Below are 8947 nucleotides of genomic sequence, written 5' to 3'. Positions count from 1 at the left end.
CCCTTCCCCACAGAGGCCCTGTCCTCATCCCCCCAGAGACCCCAGCCACCACACCCATCCTCACACGTTTGCCCAAGGCGCTCCTCAGCCCCAGCAGTCAGCACTGGATGTCACCTCGGGACACGTCCTCAACCCATGTCACCTTCCTCAGAGCCCTGCTCTGCACATGTGCACTGTCCAGGTTGCTGTTGCCCCTGGTGTGACTCTTCTGACCAAAACCAGTGAGTGAGACCATGGCCATGTTCTGCTGTCAAGTCACACAATCACAGAATCACAGAATGGCTGAGGTGGGAAGGGATCTCTGGAGGTTATCTGGTCCAAGCGCCCTGCTCAAGCAGGGCCACCCAGACCCAGTTTCCCAGGACTGTGTCCAGATGTGTTTTTAATATGTCTCAGGATGGAGCCTCCACCACCTCCCTGGGTAACTTGTGTCATTGCTCCATCACCCTCGCGGTGAAAATGTGTTTCCTGATGTTCAGAGGGAACCTCCTGTGTTTCAGTTTGTGCCCATTGTCTCTTGTCCTGGCACTGGCCACCACTGACAAAAGCCTGGCTCTGTCCTCTTTGCACCCTCCCTCCAGGAATTTATATACATTAATAACATTCCCTTGATCTTTCTCTTCTCCAGGCTAAACAGTCCCAGTTCTCTCAGCCTTTCCTCATATGAAAGATGTTCCAGTCCCTTCATCATCTCCATGGCTCTTCGTTGGAGTCTCTCCAGCGTCTCTTTTGGACTGGGGAGCCCAGAACTGGACCCAACATTCCAGATGTGGCCTCACCAGTGCTGAGCGGAGGAGAAGGACCACCTCCCTCGACCTGCGAGCAATCCTTTGCCAATGCAGCCCAGGAGACCCCTCACCTTCTGTGCAGCAAGGGCACATTGCTGCCTCATGTTCAACCTGTTGTCCATCAGGACCCCCAGGTCCTTTTTTGCCAGGCTGCTTTCCAGCTGGGTGGCCCCCAGCATACACTGGTGCAGGGGGGAGATTCTTCCTCAGTGCAGGACTTTGCACTTCTCCTTGTTGAACTTCATGAGGTTCCTCTTGGTCCATTTCTCCAGCCTGTCGAGGTCCCTCTGGATGGCACCTCACAAACTGGTGTATCAGCCACCTCTCCCAGTTTTCTGTCACCTGCAAACTCGCTGAGGTACACTCTGCCCCATCATCCAGATCATTAATGAAGATGCCAAACAGGACTGAACGTAAGCTCTCACACTGTAGGCACAAATTCTGTTGCTGCCTCACCATCCTTCCTGAGCTGGGCTCCAACACATTTTTTCCAGTGTCACAGTCTGTTTGGATCTCTCAAATTTACAGGACAACGTACTCTGTGATTTAAACTTTATTTCATGAGCTCCTTAAGAAATACAACAAATAAACACAACAAACAGAGCTCAATCCCCTTTGCCCAGACTATCACGTGAATTCACTTATTCACCGCTCAAGGCATAAAGTTTCATAACATATAACCTGTAACTCTTCATTCACGCACTTATGAGCAAAAATTAAAAAATTAGTTACCTATCCAATAGTGAGAGTGCTCATCTTTCCTCCTCCACCATGGTGCAGGTGTGCCCTGTATCACACTGGGAAGCATGAAAACCTCAGCAGCCCAGCTAGCACTGGGGCCGCTTCAAAAGCTTTTTTGGGTCAGCTGATGTTTTATACCTTCCAGCTCGGAGGTTTGGTCTGTGCCATTGCCACGAGTGAGCAGATTCTGATGGAACTGCAGACAGTGATGGCTGCAGGAGACAGCGATCTGCAGGTGATAATGGCTGCATCAGGGCCCTTTAGCCCTTTCTGTCACCCGCCCTGCCTACGTGGTCCTCTCGCTTTGACCTAATGGCGCTGCCCCCAGCATACATCAGGCCCTAGCATGAGCTGGGTAAGCCAAAACCTGAGCAGGAGTTGAGTGAATGGTCACATCAAGGCAGAACTGAGCTGCCCAGGCTCCAGTGTATTTTCCTCCCAATTCCGTTGGCACAGGAAGATCATCAAAGTAGCTGCCCCCAGGACAGCATCCAGGTAGGCTTTCTCATGCCTCTTCAAACACGGTGGCAGCAAAGTTTTCAAACCCATACGAACTCCATGGCACTCACACATCCTGCCATGGGTGGCACTGTGCACGAGACACTGTGGCTCTAATGGCCCAGCTTCCCTCAGCCTCCTCACTTGCTCCATCTGTCTCCACCCAGCTGACTGCCCACACTCTTTCCTCGCCGGGAATCCTTTTGCTGCGTATGGATCTCTTATTCCCAGTTACTGCTCTGGAAGCATCTCTGCTTGTTCCTCAGTGCTTACATCTCCTTGCTGCTGGCTCTGATATTCTTTAATTGCCTTGAACTAATATCTTCTGACTCATACTGAACCTGCTTCTTCCAAGGCATCTCATTAACAGACATCCTCAGTTACTGCCCGTTTATATCAGTTCTGCCTCTGCCGTTGAATAAGCTCCACCTGTCGCTCCCTCCAGAAATGGTTTGAGGGGAGACTAGACAAGCATTTGGACAAGACTTCTATTAGGCATCGCTGAACAAACAAACTACAACAGCCTCAGGAAATCCCTGACCTGCAAATCATTACAATCTGGGAGAGCATTACGAAGGAGGGATTCTACACACTCATGGCAAAGGTGACTTTCCACTTTTCATTGGATCTCAGTGGCCCCCTCTTCTCTCTTTCCCCGTGAAATCACCCCATCACACCCAGAGTCTTCCCTTCTCCCCCCCAGTTCATCCCTGTTTACCACCCCCTAAAAGTCCTCAAGACATCAGTCACCTTCCTCTACCTCAACTTCCTCTGCATCCTCTTCAACTGACTTCTTCAGCCCACTACATCACTGACCTCTGCTTACTCCCATTTTCTAGCCCCCTTCTGCTAGTGAGTCTTCACATTTTCACTGACATCCATCCCCTACACTCACAGCCTTCCTAGATGTTGTTTGCCTTTTCACTCCTGCTTCCTTTTCTCCAACATGAGACACCGGCTTATCTAATTAGCTCATCCAGATAAACTTCCACATTGGGTTAGCTCTCAGTTCTTCATCCACCCACCAATCCCTTTACTCCTTTCCACCTGCCTTACCCACAGCATTTACTTTCTCTCATCCTTTTTTCTCTACCATCTATCACCCCTTCAATTCCCTAGAAGTATCCTGCTACATAAATTACTTTATATGACAAGTCCTTATAAATCGATTCATACAGACCCCCAGATCTGCAGTGTCAGTCTTTGTATATCATGGAAGGGAAAACTTTCAAAATAATCTGTTAAAATTTTGCTTTTACCAACTGTAAATTGTCAAAGTGACGTGAAACTTCAAGCACCTGTTGGACTCCTCTCCATGTGTGGAGGGAGGAACACTTTGCTGAATCTATTTTCTTCCATCTGTGTTGACAGGCTTATCCTCTCTCTTTCATGGGGACTTAACTTATATGGCTAGTATGAAAAAAAAACAAGAGGGACTCATCCGATCCCTCTCCAGATCCCTGCAGTGTAGATGTCCATATCTGCTAATTGTCCTCTATAGCCAGTCTAGAAAAATGGATTGTGTTCAAGTTTGGTTCCTCTGATCTATTTGAGACGCCCATTTCAAGATTAACTCAGTCAGAGTTAATCTTAATGTTAATGGTCATTAGAGTTAATGGTTGGCAGAAGCCTTGGGTGACACAGAGGCTGAGCTCTGATTTAGGACCTCAGAGCTAGGCTGTTTCATTTAGTCAGATTTTAAGAAAACCCTCAGGTACAGACTACAGCTCTCAGTAGCATGAAATACAACCTGCTTCATGTCAACCCAAATCCTGTCTTCCCGATGCTTCAGCTGCTTCACCAGCTCTCAGCCAAAAAGCTAACAATCAATCACTAGTGTTGACAAACAAGGTACTTGGTGTCATATTATCAATGAAGATGTTAAAAAACTACTTGAGAGATTCTTGTTACTGATTTTGAAGTTCTTTTTTGGGAACAGACTGAAAGACCCTCTTGTATTCTGCCCTCTCTTGCTCCATGACCATAACCTCCCATTACTTCCCTCCACCCCAAGCAATAAAATTCGTCAAAACTGTCTGGATTTGTGAATCAGAAGGCAAAATTTCCCCTGGCACTACTGTATGTGTCCAGATTGTGGTAGCGGGAGGGCTGCAGGGGTGGAGAACCTGACGCAGGAGCAGTTGGATGTTTCCTGAAGAAACCACAGCCTGTGGAGGACCCACGCTGGAGCAGGAGAGAAGTGTGAGGAGGGAGGAGCAGCAGAGAGGAGCTGTTATGAACTGACCACAACCCCCCATTCCCCATCACCCCTGTGCTGCTCAGCGTGGAGGGTAGGTAGAGGAGTTGGGAATGAAGGAGGGAAGCTGAGAAGTGAGTGAGGGGAAGGTGGTGGGTTAATTTTTGTCTTTGTTTCTCACCATCGAAATCTATTTTAATTCACAATAAACTAAATTAATTTTCCCCAACTCAAGTGTTTTGCCCATGATGCTATTTGTTAAGCTATCTCCCCGTCTTTAGCTCAACAAATGAGCTTTTTCATCTTTTCTCCCCCTGTGCTGTTGAGGAGGGTGAGTGAGAGAGCAGCTCGGTGGGCATCTGGCAGCCAACCATGGTCAACCCACCCCAATCGCATTTGTGAGGGCTCATCTGGAGCACTGCATCCACTTTTGCAAGGCTTCCCCACCCTGCCATACAAAAAAGACATCAGCCAACTGGCAAGAGTCCAGTGGAGAGCCACAAAGATTGGCCAGGGCTGGAGCACAGGATATATGAAGGGAGACTGAGAGCCTTGGGTTTGCTTAGCCTCAAGGAGAGAAGGTAAGGGGTACCTAAGGCTGTCTTCAGCCACCCAACTGAGGGTCAGCAGAGAAGACAGAGCCAAACTCTTCTTGGAGGTGCACAGTGAAAGGGCAGGAGGCACAAGGTGTAGCAAAGGAAATTCCATCTGGATAGAAGAAAAATATTTCACTGAATGGGTGACTAAGCACTGGTATGGGGTGTCAACCTTTGGTGTTGGCTCTGCTTTGAGGAAGGGTTGGATGTTCAACTTAAACTATTCTATTATTTTCTTAGAATGACCATAAGCAGCATCACCTTCAGCTCAGAACGGAAAGTTCCCTTCTCTGACTTGCTGACTCACAAAGCAATACAAGCAACCTGCCAAGGGGCTGGAAAATGAAAGAAATAACCTTTGTGGTAATTTTTTTTTTATTAGTATGAGTAAACACTCCTTTCTTCCCTCCCTCCTGTCTGGGATAGCTCAAGGCACATTGCCACAGAGATTTAGACCATCTTCTGATCTGCATGGTTCCCAATAGACCTGAGAAATTATAATCTTTAAAAATTATTTCTTTGTAACTTAAGACTGACTTTGGAACCTGCCCTGATTGTATACATGAAACCAGTGGTGTGCTGGCATGGGGACACTTGAGGACAGAGACTTTCTGGAACAGCTCTGGCAGGTGAAGACAGGCAGAGGCACCATGACCAGTCACAGTCCATCCATATCACCTCTCTGAGAAGGACCTGTGCTGATCTAACCCCTGAACTGCTTCAGGAGGTTGCGTGGAGAAAGACCTCATCATTTGGTGGAATCACCATGTCTGGAGGTGTTTAAGAAAAGACTAGACATGGCACTTAGTGCCATGGTCTAGTTGCCATGGTGGTGTCAGGGCAATGGTTGGACTCGATGATCCCAGAGGGCTCTTCCAACCTGATTGATTCTGTGATTCTGTGATTTCAGCCCAGAAGGGAGCCCGTATCATCTGTCACGTGTACTTCTTGACAAGCAACTTGTGAATGGCATTTGCTTATACCACAGCTGGTGCTTGTGAATCTCTTTCAATTTTCTGCAAGACCTATAATCTTTACTGAGTTAATTTTCTTCAAAGTTCCAGAAGCCACATCGTTACAGCTGAGTTTTCACTTCAAAAGTTAATTTTGAGTCTTCCTGTTTTTTGAGGATGACCTGAGAATATAAACTGATTGTTAGAATTGTATAAGGTATTGTATAATTGAAATAAAAGCAAGAAATAACTTTTATGGTACTGGGGGATTTGCTTTTTAAAATATTAATGATGCAGTTCATTCACTGCTCGGAGACAGTGAAACAACTATCAATCACTTCAGAAGACCAAAGAGATGATCTAGACAGAATAAATTTTCTAATCCCAAATTCATCAGCAATACTATTCATTGGAGGCTGGAAGCCAGAAAAAAAAATAACTGAGGGTGAAATGAAAGAAGTTGTCTTGGACATGGAGCTTGTAAAATTTGAAGAGGAACTTGGTGTGTTTAGAGAAACAAGAATCAGTACACAATTCTGTATTAATTTTTAACTAATACAGGCACTGTCCTGGGAATTCACCTAACCCATAAAGCTGATTTTCTACCCTAATGAAAATAACCAAAATAGATCCCAAACTTCCATCATCTCTTCAGGCTGAAGTGGAAATACCCCCACATCTGAATATATTTAATGGGATGGATGTATTCTAACACAAAAGGGGGCAAAGCTCATGGCTCTTCCTGTCCTGCCGTGCCATACAAATAGCAGGACTTCACCTGAAGCTACTTGCAGTGATTCCTACATGCCTTTATGTCCCCAAACAAGAGTTTGGCAAAAGTCTAATCACCAACAGGTTCACCAGAAGTCACCACTCTACCCTGGCAAAAGCCAGGAGGGTAATTATTGTTCCTGCTAATTAACCCAGTAAAATATCCAGAAGTTACTTAGAATTCTGTCTCATTTATAAAAGTGATATATCACTTCTCAGTGTAATGTAACTAAAGACATTAGGATACAGATTTCTGTGTTCTTGGAGTCTAGATCTGGGAGAGGATTTAGATTTAACTCAGACACCACAATTTTTAGATAGAAAAACTCAGAAGTTTTTCTATCTAAGTTTAATACTCAGAACTTCTCCCATCAGCAAAAGCTGGAGAAATTATCGTTTAGCTCTCCAGGAAAACCCAACCATCCAGAACCTAAGCATCCATCCAAAACAAGATAGAGTTGTCTGGGGAACAGGAAGGTTGTTCTTCACACTCCCCAGCCTGTGGAGGTTCAAACAGATTGAACACAGATGAACTCAGCCCTTAACTTGCAGCCCTGCTTAGCTGAAGACCCAGGGCATGCTGTGAAACTAAAGTGCATTGGGCTTGTAGTGAGTCTTCCAAAAAGCATCAACCATAGGAAGCATGGACAGGTGACTCCAAGTTCAGGGTCAGCTCCAGGCTTGCATCAAACGTCTCCCTGATGGTTCTTTGCTGCATAGTCCTCGGCCAGCTAGGACTGCTTGCACTTATTGCTTTGCTGAAGTGAAGAGGAGGACGTTCAGAGTCACGGCATTTGTCTTCCCAAGTCACCGTTACGCGTGATGGAGCCCCGCTTTCCTGGAGATGGCTGAACACCTGCCTGCCCAGGGGAAGTGTGAATGAATTCCTGTTGTGCTTTGCCTGTGTGCAGCTTTTGCTTTACCTATTAAAGTGTCTTTATCTCAGCCCACGAGTTTTCTCACTTTTACTCTTCCAATTCTCTCCCCCATCCTGCTGCTGGGGGGAGTGAGCAAGCGGCTCTGTGGTGCTTAGTTGCTGGCTGGGGTTAAACCATGACGAGATGCCATGCCTTGGAGATGATCTTATTGAGGTGAGGCATGGCACTGCCCTCTGCTGACACTCCTGGCAACGACCCACCCATCACCATCCAGGGATGAGTCCTCCAGGATAAGGTTATAGAGTAGCTCCTCTTTCCATCCAGTGATTTCAGCCCTTCAAGCCAAATAGTGAAGTTGATTGAACCACCAAATGGTGTTAGCAGTGAAGGTTTCTTCAACAGCAAGAAGCTGTGTCACCAAAACCCGTTGTGTCAAAAGGCTAAAACAGCTCTGAAAACTCTCCATCTGGTTGGGAAAGGTCTCCCCCCTGAAGCAGAAGTCACCGCAGGCAATCAGATGACCTAATTTGGCCACGTACCTATGGCATGATTCACCACAGCATCAACTGTGACACAAACCAAAGGAAATGAGATCAGAAAAGACACCTAAAGCCCTAACCCACAACCCCCGAAATGTAAACTTCAAAAGATGAGCCTCATAAAGAAGGAAGAATGAGGAAAAATATCACCTGGACACACAGAGCAGCTTTGTGCATGTTGGAGAGGAGTGAAGGAGACAAGGGAGGGGCAGAAGTGGCCAAAAAAAATATCAGACAAGATAAATCATCATCAGGCACCTCTCGCTGCTGTAGTAAATGCACTTCAGATGAGCCAAATTCAGCTATTCCCGCTGCCACGCTGGAGCGGCTACGCCTCACATCAGGCACGCACAGAAAGATGCCATCGCTCATCTCCGTGCCCCAGAACTCACAGACCTGCATCAACAGAAAAGCCACATGCATTTTGTTCGCTCAAAACCTGACCAATTCCACGGGCAAATACTGTTGCCTCCAAGGTCTGGTTCCCCCCAGCAGAGAAAAAGATGGAGAGAAATATTCTCTTCCAGTAATTCATTTTTACTGAGCAAGTCTTTTTGCCATGAAGTCGTAAACAAGACCTCAGTCCTTCTGCTTCACAGGAACTTCTCCGTTGCTACTTTGTCAACCAGAACCAGATGTCTTAGAGCTCAATTGTCCTTGCAGTTTCCTGCTCAAACACTGCTCCTGCTCCTGCTTCAGCTCCTTAGCAGGCACAAGCCCTATCCCTTCCAAGCAAAGGCCAGACCATGCAGCTGCTTTGTAATAAAAGGAGTCCTAAAGAGGCCTTGATCCTCCTGGCTCCTTTGATGGCTGACCAGGCCCATCTGCATGGTTGGATGTCTCCTCCTAGGGTGGATGCCACTGTGGCTGCATGTATGTTCATGACTATTGAGTGTCCAAAGTCATCTCCTGCACCACAATGTTAGAGGTGATGCTGAACAGCAAAACACATTCAGTGGCTGCTGCTGGTCCTGTCTTCTGCTGTA

This window comes from Nyctibius grandis, chromosome 27 (genome assembly GCF_013368605.1).
Source record: "Nyctibius grandis isolate bNycGra1 chromosome 27, bNycGra1.pri, whole genome shotgun sequence".
Lineage (NCBI taxonomy): Eukaryota > Metazoa > Chordata > Aves > Nyctibiiformes > Nyctibiidae > Nyctibius > Nyctibius grandis.
Note: the sequence above shows the minus strand (reverse complement) of the source record.